The 13,711-nt window shown below is 42.2% G+C and overlaps 1 non-coding gene across 1 annotated transcript; it reads right to left on the bottom strand.

Annotated features, from left to right (window-relative positions):
• Positions 1-12,959: 12,959 nt before the first annotated feature.
• Positions 12,960-13,066, bottom strand: LOC128589370 (U6 spliceosomal RNA). The gene has a single exon (XR_008380962.1). It is a non-coding gene; the product is annotated as a U6 spliceosomal RNA (small nuclear RNA).
• Between the last annotated feature and the right edge of the window lie 645 nt (positions 13,067-13,711).

Here is a 13,711-nt window from a genome sequence, read left to right as displayed (position 1 = left end):
CTTATTACTTTTGTTTGTAACATGATTTAATTTAAAGTTCTTATAATTTAATTTTTTTTTTTTTTAATTTGGCCGGGGCTGGGTTTGAACCCGCCACCTCCGGCATATGGGACCGGCGCCCTACCCGCTGAGCCACAGGCACTGCCCTTATAATTTAATTTTTAAAAATAGCTGTGCTTAACAACTATATCACAAAGTTCCTGAAAATTTAACAACTGGCCCTTAGGAGTCAGCCATAGTCACATCACTGCATGCCTTCTGTGCACGTTTGTGTAGCCTTTTTGTCTTTGTCCAGGAACAAATACTTATGAAAAACACTCAGCCACTCTCCAAACAGGAAGTTCTTAAATCTTTTTTTGGGGTCATGTTGCTCTTTGAAAACAGCGGGCCATTCCTGGAAAATGAACACATGTGCACACACACAGAATGTTGTAAACATGGCTGGGCACAGTGCTCAGATTAAAGAATCCCAGCACTTTGTGAGGGCTGAAGCAGGCAGATTGCTTGAGGCCAGGAGTTTGAGACCAGCCTGGGCAACATAGTAAGACATCTCTACCAAAAAGAAAGTTAGCTGGGTGTGGTGGAGTGTGCCAACAGTCCCAGGTACTTGAGAGACTGAGGCAGGATAATCACTTGAGCCCCAGGAATTCAAGTTTGCAGTGAGCTGTGATTGGGTCACTGCCCCCCAGCCTGAGTGACAGAGTGAGATCTTGTCTTTACAAAAAACAATTGTGAAAGTTCACGGTCTTTGTATCTCTCCACCCTGCCACTCAGGCAAAGATGAGGCTGTGGACATTGGATTGCTTAATTCCTACTTTATTATTTTTATTTATTTATTTACTTTTTAAAGAGGCTTAAAATTTAATAACAGTAACAACGTTTAAGATAAGAACTAGAAACAAAAACTTTGTAAAGAATGAAGGAAGATAAATTACATTCGGAACAGAAATCAGATGATTGCTGCAATGAAATACTGAGCAAAAATAATAATAATAATGCAAAAAAAGTAACATTCACGTTGTCAGAGAAAAGTATGTCTATCATAGAATGCTTTGACTCTGAGGTTCAGTATGGAGTCATCAGTTAACTTCTCATTATTTTTTTTCCCCAAGTCTCAAAATATAGACAACTGATATTTATAAATAAGAATAGAAGATAATTTCAAAAAACAGATCATGCCTAATCTTATAGACAATAGAAAAAGAAGAAATATTTTAAAATCATTCTACTTCATCTGGATATACCTGATATTAAAATTAGAGAAAATATGTTATTATAAGGGGAATTACAAACATATTTCACTTATAAATGAGGATGCAATGTCCTAAACAACATATTAACAAGTTGAATTAAACATTATTGTTCAAATAATATACTTTGGTCAAAATTAAATCCAATTTATGTGAGAATTAGTCACTATTTTCTTTCCTTTTATTATTTTTTCTTTTCCTTTCCTTCACCCCCTCCCTCCTTCTCTCTCTGTGTCTGCTCTCCCCTTCCCCCACCCTGCACCGAATCATTAATTATGATTAATTGTCCTCATATCAAAGTTGAATACATCAGATTCATGCTTCTCCATTCCTGTGCTGCTTCACTAAGAATAATGTGTTCCACTTCCATCCAGATTAATACAAATGCTGCAAAATCTCCATTTTTTAAATGGCTGAACAGTATTCCATGGTACACATATACCACAGCTTGCCAATCCATTCCTGGATTGAGGGGCATTTAGGCTGTTTCCACATTTTAGCAATTGTAAATTGAGCTGTGATAAACAGTCTAGTACAAGTGTCTTTATAATAGAAGTTTTTTGTTTTTTTTTTTCTTCTGGATAGATGCCCAGCAATGGGATTGTAGGATCAAATGGGAGGTCTAGGTTGAGTTCTTTGAGGGTTCTCCATACTTCCTTCCAAAAAAGTTGTATTTGTTTGCAGTCCCACCAGCAGTATAAAAGTGTTCCTTTCCACATCTGCACCAGCATCTGCAGTTTTGAGATTTTGTGATATAGGCCATCTTGCTGGGGTTAGATATAGGCCATCCTCTATGGGGTTAATCAGACCCATAGCTCCAGAGAGATTTTATCCTGATCAATCACTGTCTGTTGCTCCTTCCTCCATGGAGGGGATATGCTCCCCAATAGTGTGAGAAGAGCATTTCTTCTTGTGTTTTCTGGTCCTTCCTCAGTTTAACCCATGTCTGCCCCTCCTTCCAAGTTTGGCTGAGAGGCAGCATTCTCCCCAAAGACTTCCTCAGCTCCTGGGGTTGCCTGATGAGCTCTCCCCTCTCTAAACTGCCTGTGGTCCGCACCTTCCACCCAGCCCCACATCAGATGCTATATAGTATTTTCCTGCCATCCTTCCTTGTTGGAATTCTGTTCCAACTGAATGTTGAGAGTGCCCCTCCTTTGCCCCCACAGTCTCTTGCACAACCTCATCACTGTATGGGAATATGGTTGCTGGCTTGTTTTCCTTTCTGGGGGCAGTGTAACACAGTGGTCACATGCACAGGCCCCCAGGGAAGAATGACCCAGGTTCAAGGCCCAGCTCTGTGGCTGTATGGTTTGGGCAAGCATTTTTTCTTCCTTTCTTTTTTAATTGAGATAATCCACATGCCACAAACCCACCATTTAAAAGTATATGGTTTGATGGATTTTAGTATATTTGCAAGGTTGTACAATCATCATTACTATCTAATGCCAGAACATTTTCATCATCTCCACAGTGAAACTCCATTCCCAAGAGTGGTCATTTCTCTTCCCCAGTCTCTGGCAACTACCAATTGATACTCCTTGTCTCTCTGGACTCACCTATTCTTGCCATTTCATGTAACCGTAATCGTATGAGTATCTGAATTCTTTCATTTGGGTTCATCTCTGTGGACTCTGTATCAGTAGCTCCCTCCTGTTGTGGCCGAGTGATATTCTGGTGTATGGATGCACTATATTTTGTTTATCCATTCATCAGTTGATGGAATGTGCAAGTTTTTTTTCCTAACATCTGTTAAGTTTTGTTTCTTTAAATATAAACTGAGGGCACACGATCCTATCTCACAGGGTTCATCCAAAGAGTCACCACGCTCATTCGGGTAAACTACTCGGCACAGAGCCTGCACAAAGGAAGTGCTTGACACGTGAGAACTCTCACTGTCATTACCTGATTTGCTGTTACCTCCTCTACAAGCATCTTGAGGGCAGAGACAGTGCCTTCTGCATCTTTGTATCCTCAATGTCTGGCACATGGTAAATAATGCTTATTGTTTCAGCACCATATAAGGAAACTTACATTGTTTGAGGGAAGAGAGAGGATTTCCAAACTCTTACAGCTTAGTACCGGTTACACAGGAGGCATTTAAAAATATATGAAAACATGATGCACATTTATTCTTAAAATGTGAGAAAACTGTAAGTTATATGACTCCTGTGGTGAATCACCTGGTTAACTGGTAACTATTTTCTGTTTGGATTTTGGGCCAGGTCTTCGGTGGCCTACAGTAGTAGTTTTCAAACTTAGGTGTGGATTAGAATCACTTGGGGGAACTTGGCGAGAAGACCACGGCCCCAGCCCTATCCTACTTGAATGAGCCCAGGTGTGTGTGTTCTTTATTGGTTACCGGGTGGTTGTGATACATGGCGAAGTGTGTGAATCGGTAGCCTGTGCATTACGCTTTCTTAAGGGTTCACTTGTAAGCCATTCTTTGAAAGCCCAAGAGGCAGAGAGAGCTACAGGCAGGAGATCTGGGGGAGCCACATGGCTGTGAGGGGAGGAGGGGTTTCCTGGGACTCCCTTAGATGAGTTTTTCTGCTTATTTCTTTGACATATGTGAGAACTTCATCACGTGACGGTGCTGTCTCACTTCCCTTCATTCTCCCCACCCCAACCCCAGGTTTCGCATTGTTCTAGTATCCTTCCACGCATGGAAACCACAGAGATCCATAACCACCAGAGAAGAGAAACGCTGCGGAAGGCGATGGCTATTATTTAATGTATGCTTCCATTTTGAACACTTACAAACTAGGCTAGTCATAGTCTTTCTTATATAGTTGAGAACTGCCTTAGTGCCATTAGCAAGTTATTAGTAGGATTTGGAACTAAGTAGGTGCATTATAATTTTTCCCCAAAATAAAGGAAATAACTTCAATGGCCCTGAAAGATGTCTTCAATTGAATGGGATCAGCTTGGTTTTATTTTTTGCAGATGTGACTTCTCTGCTTGGGGAAGCACTTTGTTGATTCATTCAATATTTATTAAGTACTTGGTGTAGTCCAAGTAACAATAAACGAAAGAAGTTATTAACTTCTATTAGCAGTCTATTAGCAGTCTTCAGTTAGGTGCTTGGTTTCTTCTGGGCCAGGCCCTGGGTAAAAGTGTTAATTATTTCCCCTGGGGTCACACCCTGTGGAAGATACACAGTTCACTCTGGTAGGGATGGCTTGACACTTTTTTGCTTTCCCTTCCTGTCTTACTCCCAAAGAAACCAGTAGACAAAGTTTCTCCAGAACAGCTTTTGTTGTTGTCTGCCTCTGTGTGGAGTTAATGTCTACGTAAACTATAGTATACTCATTGGCACTAATTTCCTTATTACTCTTTTAGGAACTGGTAGGTTTCAGTTGGGGATTTTACTCCTTTCTTAAACACAATCAGCGTTATTTTCTGATTTGGCTTTCATTCAATTATTATCTAGTGCAGTGGTTAAGCATGTGGGTTTTAGGGTGCCAAGTGAAAATTTCAAAACCTTAAAAATATACCTCTCGTACAAATATAGAATGAAGGTGCAACAGATTTAATTAACTCAATAAGAGAATTAGCAGAATGGTAAACCCGGTTCAAAGAATTAGATTTGAGACAGAAGTATTTATGATCTTTGAAAGAAAGAATGCTGTGATAAGATTGTTAAATCATACACAAAACTGGCTAATCTCCTAGAAGAGAATACAACTCGCTTTTGGGGTTATCTGGTTCACTGGAGAGAAGCTCATCTGCTTTGCCATCAGTCACGGATCATTTGACTCACTCACAGTTTCCTGTAAGTTAATAAGTTAACATCTCCCCTTGAAGAGTTGATGAATATCCAAATCAATGGTAGAGAATGAGTGAATAAGGGGAACACCATCCCTAGAGAATGGCATAGTGCTGGGGTGGGTCTACCAGGGCAGCTGTCCTTTTGCAAGTCTGGATAGTGCTTGGATTCACACCCTGGTTCCCATTTTCACTAGCTGTGACCTTGGCCAAGTTACTTAACTCTCTAAGCTTCGGCGTCCTCATATGTAAAGTGAGAATAACACTAGTTTCGACCACATTGAACTATGTGAGCTGATGATGTGAGGACAGAATAGTGCCCGCACATTGTAAGTACTCAGTAAGGCTTAGCTGTGTTATTAACACCAGCATTCTGCTGAGCTGTGGGTAGTCAGGGCAGAGGTTTGTGTCCTCTGTGTTCTGGCCTTGTGAGGCCATCACAGAGTTGGGTGTAGTGGCCACAGGGAGTTCTTGCTATTTAAGAGCTGCTGGATTTATCAGCTCCAGCTGTGGTCAGAGCAGAGCCTTGATAGAAGCAAAATTGGGGGCCCATGTGAGAGAAAGAAGAGGTGGGAAAGGAAAGGGGAGCTGAGGGCGTGGGGTCACTCACAGGTGGGGCTGTTGAGAACGTATTTGCGTTCACTTCCTCCCTTCCCTCTGCATTTCCTTCCATCCTTTCTTTCATCGGTTGGAGTCTCCATTTAATGTACATGGGACTTTTCCACCCTTCAGTGTTGATACAATGTGGTCCCCGTCCTCAGATGGCTTACAGACTAGCATGGCAACCACACGTGGTCACGTCCTGCAGCTTGAGTGCAGAACACTGTGCATCACAGGAAGCTGTGACGGAAGGGGGTGCTTACCACTCCCTTGAGATTGTTCCGGCAGCTGGTTGGCACAGGAAGGCTCATGGAAGTGTGGTCGTGGGGCTTTTGATGCACAAGGGGAGCTACAGGGGCGGTTGGGTGTTAGGCTCAACCTGTGTCCCCAGGAGATACAGGGCAGTCTTAAGCCCCCGTACCTCAGAATGACTCTATTTGGAGGTGAGGTCATTGCAAATGCAATTAGTTAAGTTAGGATGCAGTAATAATGGAGGGTGGGCCCCAGTCCAATGCGACGGGAATCCTTATCAGACAAGGGAAATTTGGACACAGGCACAGAGGGAAGATGATATGAAGACACAAAGAAAAGAGCCATAGGAGGGTGGAGGCAGAAATTATGCTGCCACAAGCCAAGGAACCAGGGGGTTGGGGTGCGAGGAGTTGGGAGTTTGGGGGGGTAGGGTGAGGGATGGGGGTGGGGCTTTGAAGGGGACATGGCCCTACTGACGCTTTGAATTCAGACTGCTAGCCCACAGAAATGAGGGAAAATAAATTTATGCTGCTTTAATACACTGAGTTTGCTGTGCCTTGTTACAGCAGCCTTAGGAAACTAACACAGTTGGAAAGTGAAACTTGCAGGGCATTCAGAAGTTCTCTAGAACCTGAGATAGAAGGTAGCTTTTCTTGAAAGTGATGTTATTTATAATCGTTTCAAACTTCACATGAAAAATTTTACGGAATAAGAAAACACTTGATATAAAGTTTATAAAGCACAACTGATATGGCTCAATTCTGGAACTGCTTGGTCAGAGAGGAGGCTCCATGAGAACAAATGATAAAGGACAAAGACTAGGTGACATTCACGGAAGGCTGAAGGGAACGCTAAGTAATCATGCACACTACCCCAATAACTTCAGAAGGAATAATTCATTTAATCCTTTTTAACAGTCTCACCTTTTAAACAATTCCATGAGTTAGGTGGTATTATCATCTCCATGTTACAGATGAGGAAACCAAGGTACAGAAAGGTTACGTTACTTCCTCAGGGTTACAGTTGGTAAGTAACAGTAACAAGACTGGAAATGAAAACCCAGCAGTCTGGTTCAGAGCTCTGCTCTCAGCTGTGGCAGGGTCAGAGTCCTTTTTATTTTTCTTTTGAGATATAGCCTCAAGCCATCTGTCACCCTGGGTAGAGTGCAATGACATCACGGCTCACAAAAACCCCCAACTCCTGGCTTAAGCAATTCTCTTGCCTCAGCCTCCCAAGTAGCTGGGACTACAGGGGCCCACCACAACACCTGACTATTTTTTGGTTGTAGTTATCATTGTTGTTTGGCAGGCCTGGGCTGGATTTGAACCCGCCAGCTCTGGTGTATGTGGCTGGTGCCTTAGCCGCTTGAGCTACAGGCGCCGAGCCAGGGTGTGAGTCCTTTACTTGGACTTCCCATTGGGAGCGGCAGACTGTCAGCTGGGCCTCTCGGGTTCACTCCCTCACACCTGCAGGGGCTCTTTCCATGGCCACTGCCCTGGAACACTCTTCCCTGCTGATGCTCCCTGGTGCCACCTCTTACAGATCACCTTCTCCAAATAAAACCACATGCCCATGAAGCAGTCACTCCCCATCCTCCCCTCCCCCACCCCAACAACCACCCATCTGCTTGCTCTTGTATGGATTTAACTATTCTGGACATTTCGTGTAAGTAGAGCCACACAATATGTGGCCTTTCATGACTTTTTTTTTCAATTAGCATAATGTTTCTGAGGTTCATCCCGCATGTATTAGTACAGGCAGTCTCCAAGTTACAAACATCCAACTTGTGTAGAACTCCCACTTATGAACAGATGATATTACAGTATGTCCAGTAAGTCCCCAAGTTACAAAATCTGACTGACATAGGACTCACACTTACAAAGGCTATGATAGGTGACAGGTAAATGTACTTGTTCCAACTTACATACAAATTCAACTTAAGAACAAACCTACAGAACCTATCTTGTTCGTAACCTGGGGACCCCTTGTACTTCACTTCTTTTGATGGCTAAATAATATTCCACCATTTGTTTGTCATTCATCTGTGGATAGGCCTTGGGGATGTTCCCTCCTTCTGGCTACTGTGGACAATGCTGCTATAAACAGGAGTGTACAAGTGTTTGATTCTCTATTTTTAATTCCTTGGGTAGATACCTAGGAGTAGAATTGCTAGGTCCTATAATATTTCTATGTTTAACTTTTGATCTGGTATCTCTTCTTGTTTCTCCATATTGATTCCTTACCTCCATATCCTGCAGATAGGCCTGAACCAGGCCAAGAGGATGACCAGGGTCAAGGAGAGGCTGGGGCATCCATTTTAATCATGGTTCACTTTACCTATTACACTTACTACATCTTGCTGTTCTCAAGTTTTGGAAAATTAGATCAAATGTGTGCTTCTTAAGATGGAATCATAGAACTTTTCAAGCCAGAAGAAACTATAGAGGTTTCCCAACTTGATGAATTTTCAAACTTTCTTTGGACAATTCCTTCCAGGCCTCTAGGGAGGGCCTTCGGGAGCCTCTCATCCACCTACCCCAAACATGCTGACTCTGGTTTTACCTGTTTTATGTTTTTGAGTAAGAGAAGAGGGATGAAAATTTAAAATCTAAATTGCTTTTTTGTGGCTGGGACTTCCTTATACCCCTGGACCTTTTACCCATTCAGTGAGTGTTCTGTTTGTTATCGCAGAGAAAGGTGGAACAGGGAACAAAGAAAGGGAAGCATTGCTGGATTCTATGGTATAGAAGCCAGGGCTTCAGAAAGGGCAGAGTTCACTGCGTGGGTTACAGGTTTGGGAAGGGAAAAGGTCTTTCAGAGCTAGAGGAGAGGCAGAGATGAAAGAAAGTGAATAGGGAGGCAGGTCTGCTGGGCCTAGATGGGGGACCAGACTGGTGGGTGTGGAGTTGGGCTCTAGAGGCCTCCAGGCTCTGCTGGGTGTCACAGGAAGCCCAGTCTCTGTGGGAGGAAGGCAGCGTCCTCACAGAGGAGCTTCCCTAGTGCATTTCTTGTAAATGTCCATTGATGACTTCCTTGTAGACAGCTAGCATGAGGACCCCATCTGCCTCCCAGTGCTCTGCTCCTTCCTGCGATATATGCAGCTACTGGTCTATTCAATTTCTATTCACCTTGTTCCCTTTGCTGTTATATTTCAATTTGGTTCATGGTGGCAATGTGCCTACTAAAAATTTCCTGGGCTTCCTTCAAGGTCACGTGGCTAGACTGGCCAATGAGAGGTGAGTGAAAGGTTTATGTTTCCCATTGGAAGAGGCTCTAGGAAAGCTATTGTTTTCCTAAAAAAAATGGACAGACTTAGCTGGCACGGGCCTTCTGCCTTCTCCTTTCTATCTTTTCCTGTCTGAAATGGAGGCATGTTGCCTGCAGATGCTCCGGCCAGTTTGCAACCACTTGCTAAGGAAGGCAGAGCAGGGAGGAAGGTGGAGCCGCTAGAGCAGCAGCCATGTTAGGGCTGGCTTACCCAGGGCTGTTTCCTGGTTTTGGGAATAAAACCCTCTTTCAACCCCCTATTTGGCTGCTGAACTGAACACAATTATGACAGGCCCTGTGACTCTTACTCTGTGTAGACAGCTCGTATTGGGGCATCTGTCTCACATTCATGACCTCCACCCCTGTGGTTGCTGGGGGACATGGCTCTAGAGACCCGGTGAGGTGGTACAGAATGGACAGAAAAACCTTCTATACTTGGGTAAAACCAAATGGAACTTGTTTGTCACCTCCCCAGAGCCAGGACATTGGTAGAATATTGTCCTTCCATTGAAGAAGAAGGTGTTCATTTAAAAACTAAAATTCTCGGCTTCAGCTCAATCCTCTGCCTGAGATTGAGGGGCACAAAATGACCTGACCACAGCCCCACAGCTGGCCGGCAGATAATATACTCAGAAGGCAGGTGTCCCTTGCCCTCCCCATGCTTTCTTAGTCACCAGAGTGGTTCAAGTGCCCAGTTCCTTCATGATTTGTTTTATTTTCTGCTAAGGCAATTAGCTGAGTGTCTGGCATGTCAAATTAGAAAAATTTGACTGCTTTTGAATGAAAACAAACAAAGCCTAAACAAATCAAATAATATACAAGAAATCCAGATGGTAATTAAAAGGACGAATCCTGATGTTTCTAAATGACAAATAGTTCTCTTAATCTTAATTATTAATTACTAAATTAAACTTGATATTTCATATGTTCTCATATTGTTCTAATTTATTCATCATCAGTTAAGGTAAGTAGACATAAATGAACCATATGTAAATCACTATATTCATAAACAGATGCAAGAATAGGATAGGCACCCATGGTGTAAGGTGAAGAGGGTAGTAGTAATGCTTCTCCTGGCATCTGTAGCTGATAGAACTCTCCAGGCTAGGACAGTGTGGATCCCGTGTCAGTCTCTGCCTCTAAGAAATAATGTTCTGATCTGGAAGCCTAGAGCAGAAGATACATTGCTTTTTCACTCAGCACAGTTTATGGAGTATCAGCTGGAAAATCACCATGAGAGCTTTGAGACAGGCCCATAGTAGGTCTTCAACCCAAGCACCCAGTACAGGGAGTTTTGGAGGGAGTCCCAGTGGGGTACAGCTCCCTCTGGTGGCCAGTTTTTTTCCCTGCAAGTTTTTCCGCCCCCAAATTGAATCCATTCCACTCCCCACCTACGATGGAGCAATTGTGTTTGGCAGTTTTGTGGTGATTCTGTATCTCTTTTAGGAAAGCATTTTTATGCTTCTTATATTTTGTGTTCAATGAAATTTTCCAGAGTACCAGCCTGAATTCCTTTTGAATTTTAACTTCTTTACTTCTTGGCTTTCTTTGGTTGAAGAGGGCTGTAAGGCTTCTCTCTGGCATCTGAGATGTTCACTTCTAAATCCTGCCTTTAGAGACCAAAATTTAGTAGACCAGCTGGAAGGAAGGAGACCATTTTTGACTCCATTTGTATAAAAGGGAAACTCCTGTGGTCAAGATGTATTTTTTAGATTAATGTAATTAAAATTTATTTTTTAATGTATGTGAAAGGCCTTAGAAAATTTTGAAGCCTGACACATCAAAGTATTACCTGCATATCTGTCATCTGTCTCAAGAGAACAGGAAATAATCACTGAGCTCAGTTATAAAGGCAGGGAATACTCAACTAGAAGGATGAAAGATCATTCTTTCATTCCCTCATCAAACATTTATTAAGCACTGGCAGTTAGCAAATACAAAGAGGTTCTTAATAGCCATACAATCTAGTGGAGGAGAGAGAATCATAAACAAATATAACAATGGACTTTTGTAAGAATTGACTTCCCTTTATATTAACAACAACGTAAAATCACTTTAACTCAATCACGTGGGAAGACATCCTATGCTAAGATAATATGATATCTGCTAACAACTATATATATAAAGGAAAATAAACCCACATGTATTCATCATAAAATAATTCAGTGGTTTGGATGATGCCTTTAGGTAGGGTGTAGATCTGTGGTCCCGAACTGCTAGGCAGCAGACTGCTTCTGGTGCATGGCCTGTTAAGAACCAGGCTGTTAAGTGGGAGGTGAGTGGTTGGTAAGCAAGCAAAGTCTCATCTGTGTTTACAGCCACTTCCCATCACTGGTATCACTCCTAACCTCTGCCTCCTGTCAGATAGCAGCAGCATTAGAGTCTCACAGGAGATAAACCCTATTACAAACTGCACAAGTGATGGATCTAGTTTGTGCAGTCCTTATGAGAATCTAATGCCTGATGATCTGAGGTGGAGCTGACGCAGTGATGTAGTGCTGGGTCTGTCTTGTTACAGGAAAACAACCTAAGGGCTCCTACTGATTCTGCAGTATGGTGTGTTGCATAATTATTTCATTATATATTACAATGTAATAATAGAAATAAAGTGAACAATAAATGTAATGTGCTTGAATCATCCTGAACCTATTCATCCCCCTAATCTGTGGAAAAATTTATCTTCCACGAAACTGGTCCCTGCCGCCAGAAAGGCTGGAGACCACTGTTTTAGATGATATCTTAAAAGCTTTATTCTATCCCACTCTTTTCTGAAATAATAAAAAAGAATGTTGATACATCAAAAAAAAAAAAAGGAAAAGGAAAAGAAAAAAGCAAAACAATAAAAAGGAAGAAAGGAAGGAAGGAAGGAAGGAAAAAAGGAAGGAAGGAAGGAAGAAAAGAAAGGAAGAAAGAAAAGAAAGAAAATTGTCATGGTAAGCATAGTGTCTGACAAGTAGAAGCTCAAACGTGTTTGAGAAGGCTGGGTGCCGTGCCTCATGTCTGTAATCCTAGCACTCTGGGAGGCTGAAGCGGGTGGATAGCTTGAGCTCAGGAGTTTGAGACCAGCCTGAGCAGGAGCAATACACAGTCTCTAAAAATAGCTGGGCATTGTGGCAGGGGCCTGTAGTCCCAGCTAATCCCAGCTAGTTGGGAGGCTGAGGCAAGAGAATCACTTAAGTCCAAGAAATTGAAGTTGCACTGTACAACGGATGGCAAAGTGAGACTCTGTCTAAAAAAAAGAGAGAAATAAAGAAAGATAGTAATGACAAGAAAGGGAAAGGGATTTTTCTATTTTTCTGTGGAATTCAGTAAGAGGTTCTCACATGCTAGGTATGAACATGTTAACATCTATTCACCCTTCTTTTATTCAGTGGGGAAAAATGTGAAGGGATCATAAATAGGTCTCTGGGGATGGCCAATGAGTTGGAAATGGAAGTTTTACAATGAGATTTCTAGGTCATTTTCTTTCTTTTTTTTTTTTTTTTGCAGTTTTTGGCTGGGGCCGGGTTTGAATCCTCCACCTCCGCTATATGGGGCTGGCGCCATATCGTTTGAGCCACAGGCGACACTCATCTAGGTCATTTTCTTAAAGGACTTTCTTAAAGTCATTTCTGACTCAGCTGGAAGGTAGATTCTTTTTCCCTTCTCTTTCTGTTCATCTGGATGTAATTACTGGAGCTTCAGCAGCCATATTGGGCCATGAGACAGCCCAGAGGGAGAAAAACTTGTACTAAGAATGATGGGGAGCAGACAGATAAAAAGGGATCTGGGTCCCTGATGACCGTGAAGCCACCAAATAAACCTTTGATTGTTGTTTTTTTTTTTTTTTATATGGAATGCTTCCTGAATTTGCGTGTCATCCTTGCGCAGGGGCCATTCTAATCTTATCTGTATTGTTCCAATTTTACTATATGTGCTGCCGAAGAGAGCACCAAACCTTTGACTGTTAACCTCTTGACTTTTTATGCAGGAGAAATGAAACAATTATTTTGTTTGTACCTGTAATTGAGTTTTCTATTATATGCAGCTGAACCAAATATTAACTTATTTACTAAGATTGTGGTGTTCTTCTCAGGGGTTTAACTGCCAGCAAGTTCCTTCCTTGCTTACCAGGGGTTTCAGCAAGCTTATTCTTTAAGGGTCATATAGTAAATATTTTAGGTTTTGCAAACCACTTAATGATCTCTATCGCATCCTTAGAGCAAGTGCAACTCTGCTATTAGTGTAAAAGCAGCCAAAGACAATACACAAATGCGTGTTGCTATGTTCCAGTAAAACTTTATAAGAACACGCATCTGGTCTCCAGGCCCTGTGTGCTGACCTTGGCTTTGGTCCACAAACTTAATGCAAAAGAAAAATAGCTTTTGTTCATAAATTATATGGAGACAGCCTGTTGTCTACGAATGTCTCCCTTACTGGACCTGGATTTTCCAAGGTGGGGCTATGTCTTAAGTGTGTGTATGTTCCCATCACCTAGCACAGCATTTGGTATGTGATATTGGTTTGGAACACCTTTTCAAATAAATCAATTGAAGTGAAGAATCAAGTCAAGAGGACAAGGAATCCTTTGAAGACTG

Source organism: Nycticebus coucang, chromosome 6 (genome assembly GCF_027406575.1).
Source record: "Nycticebus coucang isolate mNycCou1 chromosome 6, mNycCou1.pri, whole genome shotgun sequence".
Taxonomy (NCBI): Eukaryota; Metazoa; Chordata; class Mammalia; order Primates; family Lorisidae; genus Nycticebus; species Nycticebus coucang.
The sequence above is the reverse complement of the archived record's forward strand: the minus strand, read 5'-3'. Positions and strand labels throughout refer to the sequence as shown.